A 27,918-nucleotide genomic window follows, 5' to 3' on the forward strand; every position below is an offset into this window, starting at 1 on the left:
CCCGATTCAATACATCGTCCTCCAGCAGACTTGTCTCCATGGGTCTCCATGGCCGTTCTGCTGTGAGTCTAGATTATCGAATGGGACGAAAAACTGATAGTGAATTGTAACGTTCAGGGCCACCTAATGACGATGGATCACTCAAATTGCGTCCCGATTCAATACATCGTCCTCCAGCAGACTTGACTTCATGGGTCTATTGCTGCCTCGGGCACCTTATGGCCGTTCAGCTGTGAGTCAAAGATTTTCGAATCGGACGAAAAACTGATAGTGAATTGTAACGTTCAGGGCCTCCTAATGACGATGGAACACTCAAATTGCGTCCCGATTCAATACATCGTTCTACAGCAGACTTGTCTCCATGGGTCTATTGCTGCCTCGGGCACCTTATGGCCGTTCTGCTGTGAATCAAAGATTTTCGAATCGGACGAAAAACTGATGGTGAATTGTAACATTCAGGGCCACCTAATGACGATGGACCACACAAATTGCGTCCCGATTCAGCACATCGTCCACTAGCCGACTTGACTCCATGGGACTATTGCTGCCTCGGGCACCTTATGGCCGTTCTGCTGTGAGTCTAGATTATCGAATGGGATGAAAAACTGATAGTGAATTGTAACGTTCAGGGCCACCTAATGACGATGGATCACTCAAATTGCGTCCCGATTCAATACATCGTCCTCTAGCAGACTTGGCTCCATGGGTCTATTGCTGCCTCGGGCATCTTACGGCAGTCCTGCTGTGACTCAAAGATTTTCGAATCGGACGAAAAACTGATAGTGAATTGTAACATTCAGGGCCACCTAATGACGATGGATCACTCAAATTGCGTCCCGATTCAATACATCGTCCTCCAGCAGACTTGTCTCCATGGGTCGATTGCTGCCTCGGGCACCTTATGGCCGTTTTTCTGTGAGTCAAAGATTTTCGAATCGGACGAAAAACTGATAGCGAATTGTAACATTCAGGGCCACCTAATGACGATGGACCACACAAATTGCGTCCCGATTCAATACATCGTCCTCTAGCAGACTTGACTCCATTATCGAATCGGACGAAAAACTGATAGTAAATTGGAACGTTCAGGGCCTCCTAATGACGATGGAACAATCAAATTGCGTCCCGATTCAATACATCGTCCTCCAGCCGACTTGTCTCCATTGGTCTATTGCTGCCCTGGGCACCTTATGGCCGTTCTGCTGTGAGTCAAAGATTTTCGAATCGGACGAAAAACTGATAATGAATTGTAACATTCAGGACCACCTAATGACGATGGACCATGCAAATTGCGTCCCGATTCAATACATCGTCCTCCAGCCGACTTGTCTCCATGGGTCTATTGCTGCTCGGGCACCTTATGGCCGTTCTGCTTTGAGTCAAAGATTTTCGAATCGGACGAAAAACTGATAGTGAATTGTAACATTCAGGGCCACCTAATGACGATGGATCACTCAAATTGCGTCCCGATTCAATACATCGTCCTCCAGCAGACTTGTCTCCATGGGTCTATTGCTTCCTCGGGCACCTTATGGCCGTTCTTCTGTGAGTCAAAGATTTTCGAATCGGACGAAAAACTGATAGCGAATTGTAACATTCAGGGCCACCTAATGAGGATGGACCACACAAATTGCGTCCCGATTCAATACATCGTCCTCCAGCAGACTTGACTCCATTATCGAATTGGACGAAAAACTGATAGTGAATTGTAACGTTCAGGGCCTCCTAATGACGATGGAACACTCAAATTGAGTCCCGATTCAATACATCGTCCTCCAGCAGCCTTGTCTCCATGGGTCTATTGCTGCCTCGGGCACCTAATGGCCGTTCTGCTGTGAGTCAAAGATTTTCGAATCGGACGAAAAACTGATAATGAATTGTAACATTCAGGGCCACCTAATGACGATGGACCACGCAAATTGCGTCCCGATTCAATACATCGTCCTCCAGCCGAGTTGACTCCATGGGTCTATTGCTGCCTCGGGCACCTTATGGCCGTTCTGCTGTGAATCTAGATTATCGAATGGGACGAAAAACTGATAGTGAATTGTAACGTTCAGGGCCTCCTAATGACGATGGAACACTCAAATTGCGTCCCGATTCAATACATCGTTCTCCAGCAGACTTGTCTCCATGGGTCTATTGCTGCCACGGGCACCTTATGGCCGTTCTGCTGTGAATCAAAGATTTTCGAATCGGACGAAAAACTGATAGTGAATTGTAACATTCAGGACCACCTAATGACGATGGACCACACAAATTGCGTCCCGATTCAGCACATCGTCCACTAGCCGACTTGACTCCATGGGACTATTGCTGCCTCGGGCACCTTATGGCCGTTCTGCTGTGAGTCTAGATTATCGAATGGGATGAAAAACTGATAGTGAATTGTAACGTTCAGGGCCACCTAATGACGATGGATCACTCAAATTGCGTCCCGATTCAATACATCGTCCTCTAGCAGACTTGGCTCCATGGGTCTATTGCTGCCTCGGGCACCTTATGGCAGTCCTGCTGTGACTCAAAGATTTTCGAATCGGACGAAAAACTGATAGTGAATTGTAACGTTCAGGGCCTATTAATGACGATGGAACACTCAAATTACGTCCCGATTCAATACATCGTCCTCCAGCAGACTTGACTCCATGGGTCTATTGCTGCCTCGGGCACCTTATGGCCGTTCTGCTGTGAGTCTAGATTATCGAATGGGACGAAAAACTGATAATGAATTGTAACGTTCAGGGCCACCCAATGACGTTGGATCACTCAAACTGCGTCCCGCTTCAATACATCGTCCTCCAGCCGACTTGTCTCCATGGGTCTATTGCTGCCTCGGGCACCTTATGGCCGTTCTGCTGTGAGTCAAAGATTTTCGAATCGGACGAAAAACTGATAGTAAATTGGAACGTTCAGGGCCTCCTAATGACGATGGAACAATCAAATTGCGTCCCGATTCAATACACCGTCCTCCAGCGGACTTGTCTCCATGGGTCTATTGCTGCCTCGGGCACCTAATGGCCGTTCTGCTGTGAGTCAAAGATTTTCGAATCGGATGAAAAACTGATTGTGAATTGTAACGTTCAGGGCCTCCTAATGACGATGGATCACTCAAATTGCGTCCCGATTCAATACATCGTCCTCCAGCAGACTTGACTCCATGGGTCTATTGCTGCCTCGATCACCTTATGGCCGTTCTGCTGTGAGTCTAGATTATCGAATGGGACGAAAAACTGATAGTGAATTGTAACGTTCAGGGCCACCTAATGACGATGGATCACTCAAATTGCGTCCCGATTCAATACATCGTCCTCCAGCAGACTTGACTTCATGGGTCTATTGCTGCCTCGGGCACCTTATGGCCGTTCTGCTGTGAGTCAAAGATTTTCGAATCGGACGAAAAACTGATAGTGAATTGTAACGTTCAGGGCCTCCTAATGACGATGGAACACTCAAATTGCGTCCCGATTCAATACATCGTTCTCCAGCAGACTTGTCTCCATGGGTCTATTGCTGCCTCGGGCACCTTATGGCCGTTCTGCTGTGAATCAAAGATTTTCGAATCGGACGAAAAACTGATAGTGAATTGTAACATTCAGGGCCACCTAATGACGATGGACCACACAAATTGCGTCCCGATTCAGCACATCGTCCACTAGCCGACTTGACTCCATGGGACTATTGCTGCCTCGGGCACCTTATGGCCGTTCTGCTGTGAGTCTAGATTATCGAATGGGATGAAAAACTGATAGTGAATTGTAACGTTCAGGGCCTCCTAATGACGATGGATCACTCAAATTGCGTCCCGATTCAATACATCGTCCTCCAGCAGACTTGACTCCATGGGTCTATTGCTGCCTCGATCACCTTATGGCCGTTCTGCTGTGAGTCTAGATTATCGAATGGGACGAAAAACTGATAGTGAATTGTAACGTTCAGGGCCACCTAATGACGATGGATCACTCAAATTGCGTCCCGATTCAATACATCGTCCTCTAGAAGACTTGGCTCCATGGGTCTATTGCTGCCTCGGGCATCTTATGGCAGTCCTGCTGTGACTCAAAGATTTTCGAATCGGACGAAAAACTGATAGTGAATTGTAACGTTCAGGGCCTCCTAATGACGATGGAACACTCAAATTACGTCCCGATTCAATACATCGTCCTCCAGCAGACTTGACTCCATGGGTCTATTGCTGCCTCGGGCATCTTATGGCCGTTCTGCTGTGAGTCTAGATTATCGAATGGGACGAAAAACTGATAATGAATTGTAACGTTCAGGGCCACCCAATGACGTTGGATCACTCAAATTGCGTCCCGATTCAATACATCGTCCTCCAGCCGACTTGTCTCCTTGGGTCTATTGCTACCTCGGGCACCTTATGGCCGTTCTGCTTTGAGTCAAAGATTTTCGAATCGGACGAAAAACTGATAGTGAATTGTAACATTCAGGGCCACCTAATGACGATGGATCACTCAAATTGCGTCCCGATTCAATACATCGTCCTCCAGCAGACTTGTCTCCATGGGTCGATTGCTGCCTCGGGCACCTTATGGCCGTTTTTCTGTGAGTCAAAGATTTTCGAATCGGACGAAAAACTGATAGCGAATTGTAACATTCAGGGCCACCTAATGACGATGGACCACACAAATTGCGTCCCGATTCAATACATCGTCCTCTAGCAGACTTGACTCCATTATCGTATCGGACGAAAAACTGATAGTAAATTGGAACGTTCAGGGCCTCCTAATGACGATGGAACAATCAAATTGCGTCCCGATTCAATACACCGTCCTCCAGCGGACTTGTCTCCATGGGACTATTGCTGCCTCGGGCACCTAATGGCCGTTCTGCTGTGAGTCAAAGATTTTCGAATCGGATGAAAAACTGATAGTGAATTGTAACGTTCAGGGCCTCCTAATGACGATGGATCACTCAAATTGCGTCCCGATTCAATACATCGTCCTCCAGCCGACTTGACTCCATGGGTCTATTGCTGCCTCGGGCACCTTATGGCCGTTCTGCTGTGAGTCAAAGATTTCCGAATCGGACGAAAAACTGATAGTGAATTTTAACTTTCAGGGCCACCTAATGACGATGGATCACTCAAATTGCGTCCTGATTCAATACATCGTCCTCCAGCCGACTTGTCTCCATAGGTCTATTGCTGCCCTGGGCACCTTATGGCCGTTCTGCTGTGAGTCAAAGATTTTCGAATCGGACGAAAAACTGATAATGAATTGTAACATTCAGGACCACCTAATGACGATGGACCATGCAAATTGCGTCCCGATTCAATACATCGTCCTCCAGCCGACTTGTCTCCATGGGTCTATTGCTGCCTCGGGCACCTTATGGCCGTTCTGCTGTGAGTCAAAGATTTTCGAATCGGACGAAAAACTGATAGTGAATTGTAACATTCAGGGCCACCTAATGACGATGGATCACTCAAATTGCGTCCCGATTCAATACATCGTCCTCCAGCAGACTTGTCTCCATGGGTCTATTGCTGCCTCGGGCACTTTATGGCCGTTCTTCTGTGAGTCAAAGATTTTCGAATCGGACGAAAAACTGATAGCGAATTGTAACATTCAGGGCCACCTAATGACGATGGACCACACAAATTGCGTCCCGATTCAATACACCGTCCTCCAGCAGACTTAACTCCATTATCGAATTGGACGAAAAACTGATAGTGAATTGTAACGTTCAGGGCCTCCTAATGACGATGGAACACTCAAATTGAGTCCCGATCCAATACATCGTCCTCCAGCAGCCTTGTCTCCATGGGTCTATTGCTGCCTCGGGCACCTAATGGCCGTTCTGCTGTGAGTCAAAGATTTTCGAATCGGACGAAAAACTGATAATGAATTGTAACATTCAGGGCCACCTAATGACGATGGACCACGCAAATTGCGTCCCGATTCAATACATCGTCCTCCAGCCGAGTTGACTCCATGGGTCTATTGCTGCCTCGGGCACCTTATGGCCGTTCTGCTGTGAATCTAGATTATCGAATGGGACGAAAAACTGATAGTGAATTGTAACGTTCAGGGCCACCTAATGACGATGGATCACTCAAATTGCGTCCCGATTCAATACATCGTCCTCCAGCAGACTTGTCTCCATGGGTCTATTGCTGCCTCGGGCACCTTATGGCCGTTCTGCTGTGAATCAAAGATTTTCGAATCGGACGAAAAACTGATAGTGAATTGTAACATTCAGGGCCACCTAATGACGATGGACCACACAAATTGCGTCCCGATTCAGCACATCGTCCACTAGCCGACTTGACTCCATGGGACTATTGCTGCCTCGGGCACCTTATGGCCGTTCTGCTGTGAGTCTAGATTATCGAATGGGATGAAAAACTGATAGTGAATTGTAACGTTCAGGGCCACCTAATGACGATGGATCACTCAAATTGCGTCCCGATTCAATACATCGTCCTCTAGAAGACTTGGCTCCATGGGTCTATTGCTGCCTCGGGCATCTTATGGCAGTCCTGCTGTGACTCAAAGATTTTCGAATCGGACGAAAAACTGATAGTGAATTGTAACGTTCAGGGCCTCCTAATGACGATGGAACACTCAAATTACGTCCCGATTCAATACATCGTCCTCCAGCAGACTTGACTCCATGGGTCTATTGCTGCCTCGGGCATCTTATGGCCGTTCTGCTGTGAGTCTAGATTATCGAATGGGACGAAAAACTGATAATGAATTGTAACGTTCAGGGCCAGCCAATGACGTTGGATCACTCAAATTGCGTCCCGATTCAATACATCGTCCTCCAGCCGACTTGTCTCCTTGGGTCTATTGCTACCTCGGGCACCTTATGGCCGTTCTGCTTTGAGTCAAAGATTTTCGAATCGGACGAAAAACTGATAGTGAATTGTAACATTCAGGGCCACCTAATGACGATGGATCACTCAAATTGCGTCCCCATTCAATACATCGTCCTCCAGCAGACTTGTCTCCATGGGTCGATTGCTGCCTCGGGCACCTTATGGCCGTTTTTCTGTGAGTCAAAGATTTTCGAATCGGACGAAAAACTGATAGCGAATTGTAACATTCAGGGCCACCTAATGACGATGGACCACACAAATTGCGTCCCGATTCAATACATCGTCCTCTAGCAGACTTGACTCCATTATCGAATCGGACGAAAAACTGATAGTAAATTGGAACGTTCAGGGCCTCCTAATGACGATGGAACAATCAAATTGCGTCCCGATTCAATACACCGTCCTCCAGCGGACTTGTCTCCATGGGACTATTGCTGCCTCGGGCACCTAATGGCCGTTCTGCTGTGAGTCAAAGATTTTCGAATCGGATGAAAAACTGATAGTGAATTGTAACGTTCAGGGCCTCCTAATGACGATGGATCACTCAAATTGCGTCCCGATTCAATACATCGTCCTCCAGCCGACTTGACTCCATGGGTCTATTGCTGCCTCGGGCACCTTATGGCCGTTCTGCTGTGAGTCAAAGATTTCCGAATCGGACGAAAAACTGATAGTGAATTGTAACTTTCAGGGCCACCTAATGACGATGGATCACTCAAATTGCGTCCCGATTCAATACATCGTCCTCCAGCCGACTTGTCTCCATAGGTCTATTGCTGCCCTGGGCACCTTATGGCCGTTCTGCTGTGAGTCAAAGATTTTCGAATCGGACGAAAAACTGATAATGAATTGTAACATTCAGGACCACCTAATGACGATGGACCATGCAAATTGCGTCCCGATTCAATACATCGTCCTCCAGCAGACTTGTCTCCATGGGTCTATTGCTGCCTCGGGCACCTTATGGCCGTTCTGCTTTGAGTCAAAGATTTTCGAATCGGACGAAAAACTGATAGTGAATTGTAACATTCAGGGCCACCTAATGACGATGGATCACTCAAATTGCGTCCCGATTCAATACATCGTCCTCCAGCAGACTTGTCTCCATGGGTCTATTGCTGCCTCGGGCACTTTATGGCCGTTCTTCTGTGAGTCAAAGATTTTCGAATCGGACGAAAAACTGATAGCGAATTGTAACATTCAGGGCCACCTAATGACGATGGACCACACAAATTGCGTCCCGATTCAATACACCGTCCTCCAGCAGACTTAACTCCATTATCGAATTGGACGAAAAACTGATAGTGAATTGTAACGTTCAGGGCCTCCTAATGACGATGGAACACTCAAATTGAGTCCCGATCCAATACATCGTCCTCCAGCAGCCTTGTGTCCATGGGTCTATTGCTGCCTGGGGCACCTAATGGCCGTTCTGCTGTGAGTCAAAGATTTTCGAATCGGACGAAAAACTGATAATGATTTGTAACATTCAGGGCCACCTAATGACGATGGACCACGCAAATTGCGTCCCGATTCAATACATCGTCCTCCAGCCGAGTTGACTCCATGGGTCTATTGCTGCCTCGGGCACCTTATGGCCGTTCTGCTGTGAATCTAGATTATCGAATGGGACGAAAAACTGATAGTGAATTGTAACGTTCAGGGCCACCTAATGACGATGGATCACTCAAATTGCGTCCCGATTCAATACATCGTCCTCCAGCAGACTTGTCTCCATGGGTCTATTGCTGCCTCGGGCACCTTATGGCAGTTCTGCTGTGAGTCTAGATTATCGAATGGGACGAAAAACTGATAGTGAATTGTAACGTTCAGGGCCACCTAATGACGATGGATCATTCAAATTGCGTCCCGATTCAATACATCGTCCTCCAGCAGACTTGACTTCATGGGTCTATTGCTGCCTCGGGCACCTTATGGCCGTTCTGCTGTGAGTCAAAGATTTTCGAATCGGACGAAAAACTGATAGTGAATTGTAACGTTCAGGGCCTCCTAATGACGATGGAACACTCAAATTGCGTCCCGATTCAATACATCGTTCTCCAGCAGACTTGTCTCCATGGGTCTATTGCTGCCTCGGGCACCTTATGGCCGTTCTGCTGTGAATCAAAGATTTTCGAATCGGACGAAAAACTGATAGTGAATTGTAACATTCAGGGCCACCTAATGACGATGGACCACACAAATTGCGTCCCGATTCAGCACATAGTCCACTAGCCGACTTGACTCCATGGGACTATTGCTGCCTCGGGCACCTTATGGCCGTTCTGCTGTGAGTCTAGCCTATCGAATGGGATGAAAAACTGATAGTGAATTGTAACGTTCAGGGCCACCTAATGACGATGGTTCACTCAAATTGCGTCCCGATTCAATACATCGTCCTCTAGAAGACTTGGCTCCATGGGTCTATTGCTGCCTCGGGCATCTTATGGCAGTCCTGCTGTGACTCAAAGATTTTCGAATCGGACGAAAAACTGATAGTGAATTGTAACGTTCAGGGCCTCCTAATGACGATGGAACACTCAAATTACGTCCCGATTCAATACATCGTCCTCCAGCAGACTTGACTCCATGGGTCTATTGCTGCCTCGGGCATCTTATGGCCGTTCTGCTGTGAGTCTAGATTATCGAATGGGACGAAAAACTGATAATGAATTGTAACGTTCAGGGCCACCCAATGACGTTGGATCACTCAAATTGCGTCCCGATTCAATACATCGTCCTCCAGCCGACTTGTCTCCTTGGCTCTATTGCTGCCTCGGGCACCTTATGGCCGTTCTGCTTTGAGTCAAAGATTTTCGAATCGGACGAAAAACTGATAGCGAATTGTAACATTCAGGGCCACCTAATGACGATGGACCACACAAATTGCGTCCCGATTCAATACACCGTCCTCCAGCAGACTTAACTCCATTATCGAATTGGACGAAAAACTGATAGTGAATTGTAACGTTCAGGGCCTCCTAATGACGATGGAACACTCAAATTGAGTCCCGATCCAATACATCGTCCTCCAGCAGCCTTGTCTCCATGGGTCTATTGCTGCCTCGGGCACCTAATGGCCGTTCTGCTGTGAGTCAAAGATTTTCGAATCGGACGAAAAACTGATAATGAATTGTAACATTCAGGGCCACCTAATGACGATGGACCACGCAAATTGCGTCGCGATTCAATACATCGTCCTCCAGCCGAGTTGACTCCATGGGTCTATTGCTGCCTCGGGCACCTTATAGCCGTTCTGCTGTGAATCTAGATTATCGAATGGGACGAAAAACTGATAGTGAATTGTAACGTTCAGGGCCACCTAATGACGATGGATCACTCAAATTGCGTCCCGATTCAATACATCGTCCTCCAGCAGACTTGTCTCCATGGGTCTATTGCTGCCTCGGGCACCTTATGGCAGTTCTGCTGTGAGTCTAGATTATCGAATGGGACGAAAAACTGATAGTGAATTGTAACGTTCAGGGCCACCTAATGACGATGGATCACTCAAATTGCGTCCCGATTCAATACATCGTCCTCCAGCAGACTTGACTTCATGGGTCTATTGCTGCCTCGGGCACCTTATGGCCGTTCTGCTGTGAGTCAAAGATTTTCGAATCGGACGAAAAACTGATAGTGAATTGTAACGTTCAGGGCCTCCTAATGACGATGGAACACTCAAATTGCGTCCCGATTCAATACATCGTTCTCCAGCAGACTTGTCTCCATGGGTCTATTGCTGCCTCGGGCACCTTATGGCCGTTCTGCTGTGAATCAAAGATTTTCGAATCGGACGAAAAACTGATAGTGAATTGTAACATTCTGGGCCACCTAATGACGATGGACCACACAAATTGCGTCCCGATTCAGCACATAGTCCACTAGCCGACTTGACTCCATGGGACTATTGCTGCCTCGGGCACCTTATGGCCGTTCTGCTGTGAGTCTAGATTATCAAATGGGATGAAAAACTGATAGTGAATTGTAACGTTCAGGGCCACCTAATGACGATGGTTCACTCAAATTGCGTCCCGATTCAATACATCGTCCTCTAGAAGACTTGGCTCCATGGGTCTATTGCTGCCTCGGGCATCTTATGGCAGTCCTGCTGTGACTCAAAGATTTTCGAATCGGACGAAAAACTGATAGTGAATTGTAACGTTCAGGGCCTCCTAATGACGATGGAACACTCAAATTACGTCCCGATTCAATACATCGTCCTCCAGCAGACTTGACTCCATGGGTCTATTGCTGCCTCGGGCATCTTATGGCCGTTCTGCTGTGAGTCTAGATTATCGAATGGGACGAAAAACTGATAATGAATTGTAACGTTCAGGGCCACCCAATGACGTTGGATCACTCAAATTGCGTCCCGATTCAATACATCGTCCTCCAGCCGACTTGTCTCCTTGGGTCTATTGCTGCCTCGGGCACCTTATGGCCGTTCTGCTTTGAGTCAAAGATTTTCGAATCGGACGAAAAACTGATAGTGAATTGTAACATTCAGGGCCACCTAATGACGATGGATCACTCAAATTGCGTCCCGATTCAATACATCGTCCTCCATCAAACTTGTCTCCATGGGTCGATTGCTGCCTCGGGCACCTTATGGCCGTTTTTCTGTGAGTCAAAGATTTTCGAATCGGACGAAAAACTGATAGCGAATTGTAACATTCAGGGCCACCTAATGACGATGGACCACACAAATTGCGTCCCGATTCAATACATCGTCCTCTAGCAGACTTGACTCCATTATCGAATCGGACGAAAAACTGATAGTAAATTGGAACGTTCAGGGCCTCCTAATGACGATGGAACAATCAAATTGCGTCCCGATTCAATACATCGTTCTCCAGCAGACTTGTCTCCATGGGTCCATTGCTGCCTCGGGCACCTTATGGCCGTTCTGCTGTGAATCAAAGATTTTCGAATCGGAGGAAAAACTGATAGTGAATTGTAACATTCAGGGCCACCTAATGACGATGGACCACACAAATTGCGTCCCGATTCAGCACATCGTCCACTAGCCGACTTGACTCCATGGGACTATTGCTGCCTCGGGCACCTTATGGCCGTTCTGCTGTGAGTCTAGATTATCGAATGGGATGAAAAACTGATAGTGAATTGTAACGTTCAGGGCCACCTAATGACGATGGATCACTCAAATTGCGTCCCAATTCAATACATCGTCCTCTAGCAGACTTGGCTCCATGGGTCTATTGCTGCCTCGGGCACCTTATGGCAGTCCTGCTGTGACTCAAAGATTTTCGAATCGGACGAAAAACTGATAATGAATTGTAACGTTCAGGGCCACCCAATGACGTTGGATCACTCAAATTGCGTCCCGCTTCAATACATCGTCCTCCAGCAGACTTGCCTCCATGGGTCTATTGCTGCCTCGGGCACCTTATGGCCGTTCTGCTGTGAGTCAAAGATTTTCGAATCGGACGAAAAACTGATAATGAATTGTAACATTCAGGGCCACCTAATGACGATGGACCATGCAAATTGCGTCCCGATTCAATACATCGTCCTCCAGCCGACTTGTCTCCTTCGGTCTATTGCTGCCTCGGGCACCTTATGGCCGTTCTGCTGTGAGTCAAAGATTTTCGAATCGGACGAAAAACTGATAGTAAATTGGAACGTTCAGGGCCTCCTAATGACGATGGAACACTCAAATTGCGTCCCGATTCAATACATCGTCCTGCAGCAGACTTGACTTCATGGGTCTATTGCTGCCTCGGGCACCTTATGACCGTTCTGCTGTGAGGCAAAGATTTTCGAATCGGACGAAAAACTGATAGTGAATTGGAACGTTCAGGGCCTCCTAATGACGATGGAACACTCAAATTGCGTCCCGATTCAATACATCGTTCTCCAGCAGACTTGTCTCCTTGGGTCTATTGCTGCCTCGGGCACCTTATGGCCGTTCTGCTGTGAATCAAAGATTTTCGAATCGGACGAAAAACTGATAGTGAATTGTAACATTCAGGGCCACCTAATGACGATGGACCACACAAATTGCGTCCCGATTCAGCACATCGTCCACTAGCCGACTTGACTCCATGGGACTATTGCTGCCTCGGGCACCTGATGGCCGTTCTGCAGTGAGCCTAGATTATCGAATGGGACGAAAAACTGATAATGAATTGTAACGTTCAGGGCCACCCAATGACGATGGATCACTCAAATTGCGTCCCGATTCAATACATCGTCCTCCAGCCGACTTGTCTCCATGGGTCTATTGCTGCCTCGGGCACCTTACGGCCGTTCTTCTGTGAGTCAAAGATTTTCGAATCGGACGAAAAACTGTTAGCGAATTGTAACATTCAGGGCCACCTAATGACGATGGACCACACAAATTGCGTCCCGATTAAATACATCGTCCTCCAGCCGACTTGACTCCATGGGTCTATTGCTGCCTCGGGCACCTTATGGCCGTTCTGCTGTGAGTCAAAGATTTTCGAATCGGACGAAAAACTGATAGTGAATTGTAACTTTCAGGGCCACCTAATGACGATGGATCACTCAAATTGCGTCCCGATTCAATACATCGTCCTCCAGCCGACTTGTCTCCATTGGTCTATTGCTGCCTTGGGCACCTTATGGACGTTCTGCTGTGAGTCAAAGATTTTCGAATCGGACGAAAAACTGATAGTCAATTGTAACATTCAGGGCCACCTAATGACGATGGATCACTCAAATTGCGTCCCGATTCAATACATCGTCCTCCAGCCGACTTGTCTCCATGGGTCTATTGCTGCCTCGGGCACCTTATGGCCGTTCTGCTGTGAGTCAAAGAATTTCAAATCGGACGAAAAACTGATAGTGAATTGTAACGTTCAGGGCCACCTAATGACGATGGATCACTCAAATTGCGTCCCGATTCAATACATCGTCCTCCAGCAGACTTGTCTCCATGGGTCTATTGCTGCCTCGGGCACCTTATTTCCGTTCTGCTGTGAGTCAAAGATTTTCGAATCGGACGAAAAACTGATAGTGAATTGTAACATTCAGGGTCACCTAATGACGATGGATCACTCAAATTGCGTCCCGATTCAATACATCGTCCTCTAGCAGACTTGTCTCCATGGGTCTATTGCTGCCTCGGGCACCTTATGGCCGTTCTTCTGTGAGTCAAAGATTTTCGAATCGGACGAAAAGCTGATAGTGAATTGTAACTTTCAGGGCCACCTAATGACGATGGATCACTCAAATTGCGTCCCGATTCAATACATCGTACTCCAGCCGACTTGTCTCCATGGGTCTATTGCTGCCTCGGGCACCTTATGGCCGTTCTGCTGTGAGTCAAAGATTTTCGAATCGGACGAAAAACTGATAGTAAATTGGAACGTTCAGGGCCTCCTAATGACGATGGAACACTCAAATTGCGTCCCGATTCAATACATCGTCCTCCAGCAGACTTGTCCCAAAGGGTCTATTGCTGCCTCGGGCACCTAATGGCCGTTCTGCTGTGAGTCCAAGGTTTTAGAATCGGACGAAAAACTGATAATGAATTGTAACATTCAGGGCCACCTAATGACGATGGACCACGCAAATTGCGTCCCGATTCAATACATCGTCCTCCAGCCGAGTTGTCTCCATGGGTCTATTGCTGCCTCGGGCACCTTATGGCCGTTCTGCTGTGAGTCTAGATTATCGAATGGGACGAAAAACTGATAGTGAATTGTAACGTTCAGGGCCACCTAATGACGATGGATCACTCAAATTGCGTCCCGATTCCATACATCGTCCTCCAGCAGACTTGACTTCATGGGTCTATTGCTGCCTCGGGCACCTTATGGCCGTTCTGCTGTGAGTCAAAGATTTTCGAATCGGACGAAAAACTGATAGTGAATTGTAACATTCAGGGTCACCTAATGACGATGGACCACGCAAATTGCGTCCCGATTCAATACATCGTCCTCCAGCAGACTTGACTCCATGGGTCGATTGCTGCCTCGGGCACCTTATGGCCGTTCTGCTGTGAGTCAAAGATTTTCGAATCGGACGAAAAACTGATAGTGAATTGTAACATTCAATGCCACCTAATGACGATGGACCACACAAATTGCGTCCCGATTCAGTACATCGTCCACTAGCCGACTTGACTCCATGGGTCTATTGCTGCCTCGGGCACCTTATGGCCGTTCTGCTGTAAGTCTAGATTATCGAATGGGACGAAAAACTGATAATGAATTGTAACGTTCAGGGCCACCTATTGACGATGGATCACTCAAATTGCGTCCCGATTCAATACATCGTCCTCCAGCCGACTTGTCTCCATGGGTCTATTGCTACCTCGGGCACCTTATGGCCGTTCTGCTGTGAGTATGTCTGCTGTCGAAAAATATTCGAATCGGACGAAAAACTGATAGTGAATTGTAACTTTCAGGGTCACCTAATGACGATGGATCACTCAAATTGCGTCCCGATTCAATACATCGTCCTCTAGCAGACTTGTCTCCATGGGTCTATTGCTGCCTCGGGCACCTTATGGCCGTTCTTCTGTGAGTCAAAGATTTTCGAATCGGACGAAAAACTGATAGTGAATTGTAACTTTCAGGGCCACCTAATGACGATGGATCACTCAAATTGCGTCCCGATTCAATACATCGTACTCCAGCCGACTTGTCTCCATGGGTCTATTGCTGCCTCGGGCACCTTATGGCCGTTCTGCTGTGAGTCAAAGATTTTCGAATCGGACGAAAAACTGATAGTAAATTGGAACGTTCAGGGCCTCCTAATGACGATGGAACACTCAAATTGCGTCCCGATTCAATACATCGTCCTCCAGCAGACTTGTCTCAATGGGTCTATTGCTGCCTCGGGCACCTAATGGCCGTTCTGCTGTGAGTCAAAGATTTTAGAATCGGACGAAAAGCTGATAATGAATTGTAACATTCAGGGCCACCTAATGACGATGGACCACGCAAATTGCGTCCCGATTCAATACATCGTCCTCCAGCCGAGTTGTCTCCATGGGTCTATTGCTGCCTCGGGCACCTTATAGCCATTCTGCTGTGAATCTAGATTATCGAATGGGACGAAAAACTGATAGTGAATTGTAACGTTCAGGGCCACCTAATGACGATGGATCACTCAAATTGCGTCCCGATTCAATACATCGTCCTCCAGCAGACTTGTCTCCATGGGTCTATTGCTGCCTCGGGCACCTTATGGCCGTTCTGCTGTGAGTCTAGATTATCGAATGGGACGAAAAACTGATAGTGAATTGTAACGTTCAGGGCCACCTAATGACGATGGATCACTCAAATTGCGTCCCGATTCAATACATCGTCCTCCAGCAGACTTGACTTCATGCGTCTATTGCTGCCTCGGGCACCTTATGGCCGTTCTGCTGTGAGTCAAAGATTTTCGAATCGGACGAAAAACTGATAGTGAATTGTAACATTCAGGGTCACCTAATGACGATGGACCACGCAAATTGCGTCCCGATTCAATACATCGTCCTCCAGCAGACTTGACTCCATGGGTCGATTGCTGCCTCGGGCACCTTATGGCCGTTCTGCTGTGAGTCAAAGATTTTCGAATCGGACGAAAAACTGATAGTGAATTGTAACATTCAATGCCACCTAATGACGATGGACCACACAAATTGCGTCCCGATTCAGTACATCGTCCACTAGCCGACTTGACTCCATGGGTCTATTGCTGCCTCGGGCACCTTATGGCCGTTCTGCTGTGAGTCTAGATTATCGAATGGGACGAAAAACTGATAATGAATTGTAACGTTCAGGGCCACCTATTGACGATGGATCACTCAAATTGCGTCCCGATTCAATACATCGTCCTCCAGCCGACTTGTCTCCATGGGTCTATTGCTACCTCGGGCACCTTATGGCCGTTCTGCTGTGAGTATGTCTGCTGTCGAAAAATTTTCGAATCGGACGAAAAACTGATAGTGAATTGTAACATTCAGGGCCACCTAATGACGATGGATCACTCAAATTGCGTCCCGATTCAATACATCGTCCTCTAGCAGACTTGTCTCCATGGGTCTATTGCTGCCTCGGGCACCTTATGGCCGTTCTTCTGTGAGTCAAAGACTTTCGAATCGGACGAAAAACTGATAGTGAATTGTAACATTCAGGTCCACCTAATGACGATGGACCACACAAATTGCGTCCCGATTCAATACATCGTCCTCCAGCAGACTTGACTCCATGGGTCTATTGCTGCCTCGGGCACCTTATGGCCGTTCTGCTGTGAGTCAAAGATTTTCGAATCGGACGAAAAACTGATAGTGAATTTTAACGTTCAGGGCCTCCTAATGACGATGGAACACTCAAATTACGTCCCGATTCAATACATCGTCCTCCAGCAGACTTGACTCCATGGGTCTATTGCTGCCTCGGGCACCTTATGGCCGTTCTGCTGTGATTCTAGATTATCGAATGGGACGAAAAACTGATAATGAATTGTAACGTTCAGGGCCACCCAATGACGATGGATCACTCAAATTGCGTCCCGATTCAATACATCGTCCTCCAGCCGACTAGTCTCCATGGGTCTATTGCTGCCTCGGGCACCTTATGGCCGTTCTGCTTTGAGTCAAAGATTTTCGAATCGGACGAAAAACTGATAGTGAATTGTAACGTTCAGGGCCACATAATGACGATGGATCACTCAAATTGCGTCCCGATTCAATATATCGTCCTCCAGCAGACTTGTCTCCATGGGTCTATTGTTGCCTCGGGCACCTTATGGCATTTCTGCTGTGAGTCAAAGATTTTCGAATCGGACGAAAAACTGATAGTGAATTGTAACATTCAGGGCCACCTAATGACGATGGATCACTCAAATTGCGTCCCGATTCAATACATCGTCCTCCAGCAGACTTGTCTCCATGGGTCTATTGCTGCCTCGGGCACCTTATGGCCGTTCTGCTGTGAGTCAAAGATTTTCGAATCGGACGAAAAACTGATAGTAAATTGGAACGTTCAGGGCCTCCTAATGACGATGGAACACTCAAATTGCGTCCCGATTCAATACATCGTGCTCCAGCAGACTTGTCTCCATGGGTCTATTGCTGCCTCGGGCACCTAATGGCCGTTCTGCTGTGAGTCAAAGATTTTCGAATCGGACGAAAAACTGATAATGAATTGTAACATTCAGGGCCACCTAATGACGATGGACCATGCAAATTGCGTCCCGATTCAATACATCGTCCTCCAGCCGACTTGTCTCCATGGGTCTATTGCTGCCTCGGGCACCTAGTGGCCGTTCTGCTTTGAGTCAAAGATTTTCGAATCGGACGAAAAACTGATAGTGAATTGTAACATTCATGGTCACCTAATGACGATGGACCACGCAAATTGCGACCCGATTCAATACATCGTCCTCCAGCCGAGTTGACTCCATGGGTCTATTGCTGCATCGGGCACCTTATGGCCGTTCCGCTGTGAATCTAGATTATCGAATGGGACGAAAAACTGATAGTGAATTGTAACGTTCAAAGCCACCTAATGACGATGGATCACTCAAATTGCGTCACGATTCAATACATCGTCCTCCAGCAGACTTGTCTCCATGGGTCTATTGCTGCCTCGATCACCTTGTGGCCGTTGTGCTGTGAGTCTAGATTATCGAATGGGACGAAAAACTGATAGTGAATTAAAACTTTCAGGGCCACCTAATGACGATGGATCACTCAAATTGCGTCGCGATTCAATACATCGTCCTCCAGCAGACTTGTCTCCATGGGTCGATTGCTGCCTCGGGCACCTTATGGCCGTTCTGCTGTGAGTCAAAGATATTCGAATCGGACGAAAAACTGATAGTGAATTGTAACATTCAGGGCCACCTAATGACGATGGATCACTCAAATTGCGTCCCGATTCAATACATCGTCCTGTAGCAGACTTGTCTCCATGGGTCTATTGCTGCCTCGGGCACCTTATGGCCGTTCTTCTGTGAGTCAAAGATTTTCGAATCGGACGAAAAACTGATAGTGAATTGTAACTTTCAGGGCCACCTAATGACGATGGATCACTCAAATTGCGTCCCGATTCAATACATCGTCCTCCAGCCGAGTTGTCTCCATGGGTCTATTGCTGCCTCGGGCACCTTATAGCCATTCTGCTGTGAATCTAGATTATCGAATGGGACGAAAAACTGATAGTGAATTGTAACGTTCAGGGCCACCTAATGACGATGGATCACTCAAATTGCGTCCCGATTCAATACATCGTCCTCCAGCAGACTTGACTCCATGGGTCGATTGCTGCCTCGGGCACCTTATGGCCGTTCTGCTGTGAGTCAAAGATTTTCGAATCGGACGAAAAACTGATAGTGAATTGTAACATTCAATGCCACCTAATGACGATGGACCACACAAATTGCGTCCCGATTCAGTACATCGTCCACTAGCCGACTTGACTCCATGGGTCTAGTGCTGCCTCGGGCACCTTATGGCCGTTCTGCTGTGAGTCTAGATTATCGAATGGGACGAAAAACTGATAATGAATTGTAACGTTCAGGGCCACCTATTGACGATGGATCACTCAAATTGCGTCCCGATTCAATACATCGTCCTCCAGCCGACTTGTCTCCATGGGTCTATTGCTACCTCGGGCACCTTATGGCCGTTCTGCTGTGAGTATGTCTGCTGTCGAAAAATTTTCGAATCGGACGAAAAACTGATAGTGAATTGTAACATTCAGGGCCACCTAATGACGATGGATCACTCAAATTGCGTCCCGATTCAATACATCGTCCTCTAGCAGACTTGTCTCCATGGGTCTATTGCTGCCTCGGGCACCTTATGGCCGTTCTTCTGTGAGTCAAAGACTTTCGAATCGGACGAAAAACTGATAGTGAATTGTAACATTCAGGTCCACCTAATGACGATGGACCACACAAATTGCGTCCCGATTCAATACATCGTCCTCCAGCAGACTTGACTCCATGGGTCTATTGCTGCCTCGGGCACCTTATGGCCGTTATGCTGTGAGTCAAAGATTTTCGAATCGGACGAAAAACTGATAGTGAATTTTAACGTTCAGGGCCTCCTAATGACGATGGAACACTCAAATTACGTCCCGATTCAATACATCGTCCTCCAGCAGACTTGACTCCATGGGTCTATTGCTGCCTCGGGCACCTTATGGCCGTTCTGCTGTGATTCTAGATTATCGAATGGGACGAAAAACTGATAATGAATTGTAACGTTCAGGGCCACCCAATGACGATGGATCACTCAAATTGCGTCCCGATTCAATACATCGTCCTCCAGCCGACTAGTCTCCATGGGTCTATTGCTGCCTCGGGCACCTTATGGCCGTTCTGCTTTGAGTCAAAGATTTTCGAATCGGACGAAAAACTGATAGTGAATTGTAACGTTCAGGGCCACATAATGACGATGGATCACTCAAATTGCGTCCCGATTCAATATATCGTCCTCCAGCAGACTTGTCTCCATGGGTCTATTGTTGCCTCGGGCACCTTATGGCCGTTCTGCTGTGAGTCAAAGATTTTCGAATCGGACGAAAAACTGATAGTGAATTGTAACATTCAGGGCCACCTAATGACGATGGATCACTCAAATTGCGTCCCGATTCAATACATCGTCCTCCAGCAGACTTGTCTCCATGGGTCTATTGCTGCCTCGGGCACCTTATGGCCGTTCTGCTGTGAGTCAAAGATTTTCGAATCGGACGAAAAACTGATAGTAAATTGGAACGTTCAGGGCCTCCTAATGACGATGGAACATTCAAATTGCGTCCCGATTCAATACATCGTGCTCCAGCAGACTTGTCTCCATGGGTCTATTGCTGCCTCGGGCACCTAATGGCCGTTCTGCTGTGAGTCAAAGATTTTCGAATCGGACGAAAAACTGATAATGAATTGTAACATTCAGGGCCACCTAATGACGATGGACCATGCAAATTGCGTCCCGATCCAATACATCGTCCTCCAGCCGACTTGTCTCCATGGGTCTATTGCTGCCTCGGGCACCTAGTGGCCGTTCTGCTTTGAGTCAAAGATTTTCGAATCGGACGAAAAACTGATAGTGAATTGTAACATTCAGGGTCACCTAATGACGATGGACCACGCAAATTGCGTCCCGATTCAATACATCGTCCTCCAGCCGAGTTGACTCCATGGGTCTATTGCTGCATCGGGCACCTTATGGCCGTTCCGCTGTGAATCTAGATTATCGAATGGGATGAAAAACTGATAGTGAATTGTAACGTTCAGGGCCACCTAATGACGATGGATCACTCAAATTGCGTCACGATTCAATACATCGTCCTCCAGCAGACTTGTCTCCATGGGTCTATTGCTGCCTCGGGCACCTTGTGGCCGTTGTGCTGTGAGTCTAGATTATCGAATGGGACGAAAAACTGATAGTGAATTAAAACTTTCAGGGCCACCTAATGACGATGGATCACTCAAATTGCGTCCCGATTCAATACATCGTCCTCCAGCAGACTTGTCTCCATGGGTCGATTGCTGCCTCGGGCACCTTATGGCCGTTCTGCTGTGAGTCAAAGATATTCGAATCGGACGAAAAACTGATAGTGAATTGTAACATTCAGGGCCACCTAATGACGATGGATCACTCAAATTGCGTCCCGATTCAATACATCGTCCTCTAGCAGACTTGTCTCCATGGGTCTATTGCTGCCTCGGGCACCTTATGGCCGTTCTTCTGTGAGTCAAAGATTTTCGAATCGGACGAAAAACTGATAGTGAATTGTAACTTTCAGGGCCACCTAATGACGATGGATCACTCAAATTGCGTCCCGATTGAATACATCGTACTCCAGCCGACTTGTCTCCATGGGTCTATTGCTGCCTCGGGCACCTTATGGCCGTTCTGCTGTGAGTCAAAGATTTTCGAATCGTTCGAAAAACTGATAGTAAATTGGAACGTTCAGGGCCTCCTAATAACGATGGAACACTCAAATTGCGTCCCGATTCAATACATCGTCCTCCAGCAGACTTGTCTCAATGGGTCTATTGCTGCCTCGGGCACCTAATGGCCGTTCTGCTGTGAGTCAAAGATTTTCGAATCGGACGAAAAACTGATAATGAATTGTAACATTCAGGGCCACCTAATGACGATGGACCACGCAAATTGCGTCCCGATTCAATACATCGTCCTCCAGCCGAGTTGTCTCCATGGGTCTATTGCTGCCTCGGGCACCTTATAGCCATTCTGCTGTGAATCTAGATTATCGAATGGGACGAAAAACTGATAGTGAATTGTAACGTTCAGGGCCACCTAATGACGATGGATCACTCAAATTGCGTCCCGATTCAATACATCGTCCTCCAGCAGACTTGTCTCCATGGGTCTATTGCTGCCTCGGGCACCTTATGGCCGTTCTTCTGTGAGTCTAGATTATCGAATGGGACGAAAAACTGATAGTGAATTGTAACGTTCAGGGCCACCTAATGACGATGGATCACTCAAATTGCGTCCTGATTCAATACATCGTCCTCCAGCAGACTTGACTTCATGGGTCTATTGCTGCCTCGGGCACCTTATGGCCGTTCTGCTGTGAGTCAAAGATTTTCGAATCGGACGAAAAACAGATAGTGAATTGTAACGTTCAGGGCCTCCTAATGACGATGGAACACTCAAATTGCGTCCCGATTCAATACATCGTTCTCCAGCAGACTTGTCTCCATGGGTCTATTGCTGCCTCGGGCACCTTATGGCCGTTCTGCTGTGAGTCAAAGATTTTCGAATCGGACGAAAAACTGATAGTGAATTGTACATTCAGGGCCACCTAATGACGATGGACCACACAAATTGCGTCCCGATTCAATACATCGTCCTCCAGCAGACTTGTCTCCATGGGTCTATTGCTGCCTCGGGCACCTTATGGCAGTCCTGCTGTGACTGAATGATTTTCGAATCGGACGAAAAACTGATAGTGAATTGTAACGTTCAGGGCCTCCTAGTGACGATGGAACACTCAAATTACGTCCCGATTCAATACATCGTCCTCCAGCAGACTTGACTCCATGGGTCTATTGCTGCCTCTGGCACCTTATAGCCGTTCTGCTGTGAGTCTAGATTATCGAATGGGACGAAAAACTGATAATGAATTGTAACGTTCAGGGCCACCCAATGACGATGGATCACTCAAATTGCGTCCCGATTCAATACATCGTCCTCCAGCCGACTTGTCTCCATGGGTCTATTGCTGCCTCGGGCACCTTATGGCCGTTCTGCTTTGAGTCAAAGATTTTCGAATCGGACGAAAAACTGATAGTGAATTGTAACATTCAGGGCCACCTAAAGACGATGGATCACTCAAATTGCGTCCTGATTAAATACATCGTCCTCCAGCAGACTTGTCTCCATGGGTCTATTGCTGCCTCGGGCACCTTACGGCCGTTCTTCTGTGAGTCAAAGATTTTCGAATCGGACGAAAAACTGATAGCGAATTGTAACATTCAGGGCCACCTAATGACGATGGACCACACAAATTGCGTCCCGATTCAATACATCGTCCTCCAGCAGACTTGACTCCATTATCGAATTGGACGAAAAACTGATAGTGAATTGTAACGTTCAGGGCCACATATTGACGATGGATCACTCAAATTGCGTCACGATTCAATATATCGTCCTCCAGAAGACTTGTCTCCATGGGTCTATTCTTGCCTCGGGCACCTTATGGCCGTTCTGCTGTGAGTCAAAGATTTTCGAATCGGACGAAAAACTGATAGTGAATTGTAACTTTCAAGGCCACCTAATGACGATGGATCACTCAAATTGCATCCCGTTTCAATACATCGTCCTCCAGCCGACTTGTCTCCATGGGTCTGTTGCTGCCTCGGGCACCTTATGGCCGTTCTTCTGTGAGTCAAAGATGTTCGAATCGGACGAAAAACTGATAGCGAATTGTAACATTCAGGGCCACGTAATGACGATGGACCACACAAATTGCGTCCCGATTCAATACATTGTCCTCCAGCAGACTTGTCTCCATGGTTCTATTGCTGCCTCGGGCACCTTACGGCCGTTCTTCTGTGAGTCAAAGTTTTCGAATCGGACGAAAAACTGATAGCGAATTGTAACATTCAGGGCCACCTAATGACGATGGACCACGCAAATTGCGTCCCGATTCAATACATCGTCCTCCAGCCGAGTTGACTCCATGGGTCTATTGCTGCCTTGGGCACCTTATGGCCGTTCTGCTGTGAATCTAGATTATCGAATGGGACGAAAAACTGATAGTGAATTGTAACGTACAGGGCCACGTAATGACGATGGATCACTCAAATTGCGTCCCGATTCAATACATCGTCCTCCAGCAAACTTGTCTCCATGGGTCTATTGCTGCCTCGGGCACCTTATGGCCGTTCTGCTGTGAATCTAGATTATCGAATGGGACGAAAAACTGATAGTGAATTGTAAAGTTCAGGGCCACCTAATGACGATTCAATACATCTGTGAGTCTAGATTATCGAATGGGACGAAAAACTGATAGTGAATTGTAACGTTCAGGGCCACCTAATGACGATGGATCACTCAAATTGCGTCCCGATTCAATACATCGTCCTCCAGCAAACTTGTCTCCATGGGTCTATTGCTGCCTCGGGCACCTTATGGCCGTTCTGCTGTGAGTCTAGATTATCGAATGGGACGAAAAACTGATAGTGAATTGTAACGTTCAGGGCCATCTAATGACGAAGGATCACTCAAATTGCGTCCTGATTCAATACATCGTCGTCCAGCAGACTTGACTTCATGGGTCTATTGCTGCCTCGGGCACCTTATGGCCGTTTTGCTGTGAGTCAAAGATTTTCGAATCGGACGAAAAACTGATAGTGAATTGTAACATTCAGGGCCACCTAATGACGATGGATCACTCAAATTGCGTCCCGATTCAATACATCGTCCTCCAGCAGACTTGTCTCCATGGGTCGATTGCTGCCTCGGGCACCTTATGGCCGTTCTGTTGTGAGTCAAAGATTTTCGAATCGGACGAAAAACTGATAGTGAATTGTAACTTTCAGGGCCACCTAATGACGATGGATCACTCAAATTGCGTCCCGATTCAATACATCGTCCTCCAGCAGACTTGTCTCCAGGGTCGATTGCTGCCTCGGGCACCTTATGGCCGTTCTGCTGTGAGTCAAAGATTTTCGAATCGGACGAAAAACTGATAGTGATTTGTAACATTCAGGGCCACCTAATGACGATGGACCACACAAATTGCGTCCCGATTCAGCATATCGTCCACTAGCCGACTTGACTCCATGGGACTATTGCTGCCTCGGGCACCTTATGGCCGTTCTGCTGTGAGTCTAGATTATCGAATGGGATGAAAAACTGATAGTGAATTGTAACGTTCAGGGCCACCTAATGACGATGGATCACTCAAATTGCGTCCCGATTCAATACATCGTCCTCCAGCAGACTTGTCTCCATGGGTCTATTGCTGCCTCGGGCACCTTACGGCCGTTCTTCTGTGAGTCAAAGATTTTCGAATCGGACGAAAAACTGATAGTGAATTGTAACTTTCAAGGCCACCTAATGACGATGGATCACTCAAATTGCGTCCCGATTCAATACATCGTCCTCCAGCCGACTTGTCTCCATGGGTCTGTTGCTGCCTCGGGCACCTTATGGCCGTTCTTCTGTGAGTCAAAGATGTTCGAATCGGACGAAAAACTGATAGCGAATTGTAACATTCAGGGCCACCTAATGACGATGGACCACACAAATTGCGTCCCGATTCAATACATCGTCCTCCAGCAGACTTGTCTCCATGGGTCTATTGCTGCCTCGGGCACCTTACGGCCGTTCTTCTGTGAGTCAAAGATTTTCGAATCGGACGAAAAACTGATAGCGAATTGTAACATTCAGGGCCACCTAATGACGATGGACCACGGAAATTGCGTCCCGATTCAATACATCGTCCTCCAGCCGAGTTGACTCCATGGGTCTATTGCTGCCTTGGGCACCTTATGGCCGTTCTGCTGTGAATCTAGATTATCGAATGGGACGAAAAACTGATAGTGAATTGTAACGTTCAGGGCCACCTAATGACGATGGATCACTCAAATTGCGTCCCGATTCAATACATCGTCCTCCAGCAAACTTGTCTCCATGGGTCTATTGCTGCCTCGGGCACCTTATGGCCGTTCTGCTGTGAATCTAGATTATCGAATGGGACGAAAAACTGATAGTGAATTGTAAAGTTCAGGGCAACCTAATGACGATTCAATACATCTGTGAGTCTAGATTATCGAATGGGACGAAAAACTGATAGTGAATTGTAACGTTCAGGGCCACCTAATGACGATGGATCACTCAAATTGCGTCCCGATTCAATACATCGTCCTCCAGCAAACTTGTCTCCATGGGTCTATTGCTGCCTCGGGCACCTTATGGCCGTTCTGCTGTGAGTCTAGATTATCGAATGGGACGAAAAACTGATAGTGAATTGTAACGTTCAGGGCCACCTAATGACGAAGGATCACTCAAATTGCGTCCTGATTCAATACATCGTCCTCCAGCAGACTTGTCTCCATGGGTCTATTGCTGCCTCGGGCACCTTACGGCCGTTCTTCTGTGAGTCAAAGATTTTCGAATCGGACGAAAACTGATAGCGAATTGTAACATTCAGGGCCACCTAATGACGATGGACCACTCAAATTGCGTCCCGATTCAATACATCGTCCTCCAGCCGACTTGTCTCCATGGGTCTATTGCTGCCTCGGGCACCTTATGGCCGTTCTGCTGTGAGTCAAAGATTTTCGAATCGGACGAACAACTGATAGTAAATTGGAACCTTCAGGGCCTCCTAATGACGATGGAACACTCAAATTGCGTCCCGATTCAATACATCGTCCTCCAGCAGACTTGTCTCCATGGGTCTATTGCTGCCTCGGGCACCTAATGGCCGTTCTGCTGTGAGTCAAAGATTTTCGAATCGGACGAAAAACTGATAATGAATTGTAACATTCAGGGCCACCTAATGACGATGGACCACGCAAATTGCGTCCCGATTCAACACATCGTCCTCCAGCCGAGTAGACTCCATGGGTCTATTGCTGCCTCGGGCACCTTATGGCCGTTCTGCTGTGAATCTAGATTATCGAATGGGACGAAAAACTGATAGTGAATTGTAAAGTTCAGGGCCACCTAATGACGATTCAATACATCTGTGAGTCTAGATTATCGAATGGGACGAAAAACTGATAGTGAATTGTAACGTTCAGGGCCACCTAATGACGACGGATCACTCAAATTGCGTCCCGATTCAATACATCGTCCTCCAGCAAACTTGTCTCCATGGGTCTATTGCTGCCTCGGGCACCTTATGGCCGTTCTGCTGTGAGTCTAGATTATCGAATGGGACGAAAAACTGATAGTGAATTGTAACGTTCAGGGCCACCTAATGACGATGGATCACTCAAATTGCGTCCCGATTCAATGCATCGTCCTCCAGCAGACTTGTCTCCATGGGTCGATTGCTGCCTCGGGCACCTTATGGCCGTTCTGCTGTGAGTCAAAGATTTTCGAATCGGACGAAAAACTGATAGTGAATTGTAACGTTCAGGGCCACATAATGACGATGGAACACTCAAATTGCGTCCCGATTCAATATATCGTCCTCCAGCAGACTTGTCTCCATGGGTCTATTGTTGCCTCGGGCACCTTATGGCCGTTCTGCTGTGAGTCAAAGATTTTCGAATCGGACGAAAAACTGATAGTGAATTGTAACATTCAGGGCCACCTAATGACGATGGACCACACAAATTGCGTCCCGTTTCAATACATCGTCCTCCAGCAGAATTGACTCCATGGGTCTATTGCTGCCTCGGGCACCTTATGGCCGTTCAGCTGTGAGTCTAGATTATCGAATGGGACGAAAAACTGATAGTGAATTGTAACGTTTAGGGCCACATAATGACGATGGAACACTCAAATTGCGTCCCGATTCAATATATCATCCTCCAGCAGACTTGTCTCCATGGGTCTATTGTTGCCTCGGGCACCTTATGGCCGTTCTGCTGTGAGTCAAAGATTTTCGAATCGGACGAAAAACTGATAGTGAATTGTAACTTTCAGG

Source organism: Schistocerca cancellata, chromosome 4 (genome assembly GCF_023864275.1).
Source record: "Schistocerca cancellata isolate TAMUIC-IGC-003103 chromosome 4, iqSchCanc2.1, whole genome shotgun sequence".
NCBI classification, from domain to species: Eukaryota; Metazoa; Arthropoda; class Insecta; order Orthoptera; family Acrididae; genus Schistocerca; species Schistocerca cancellata.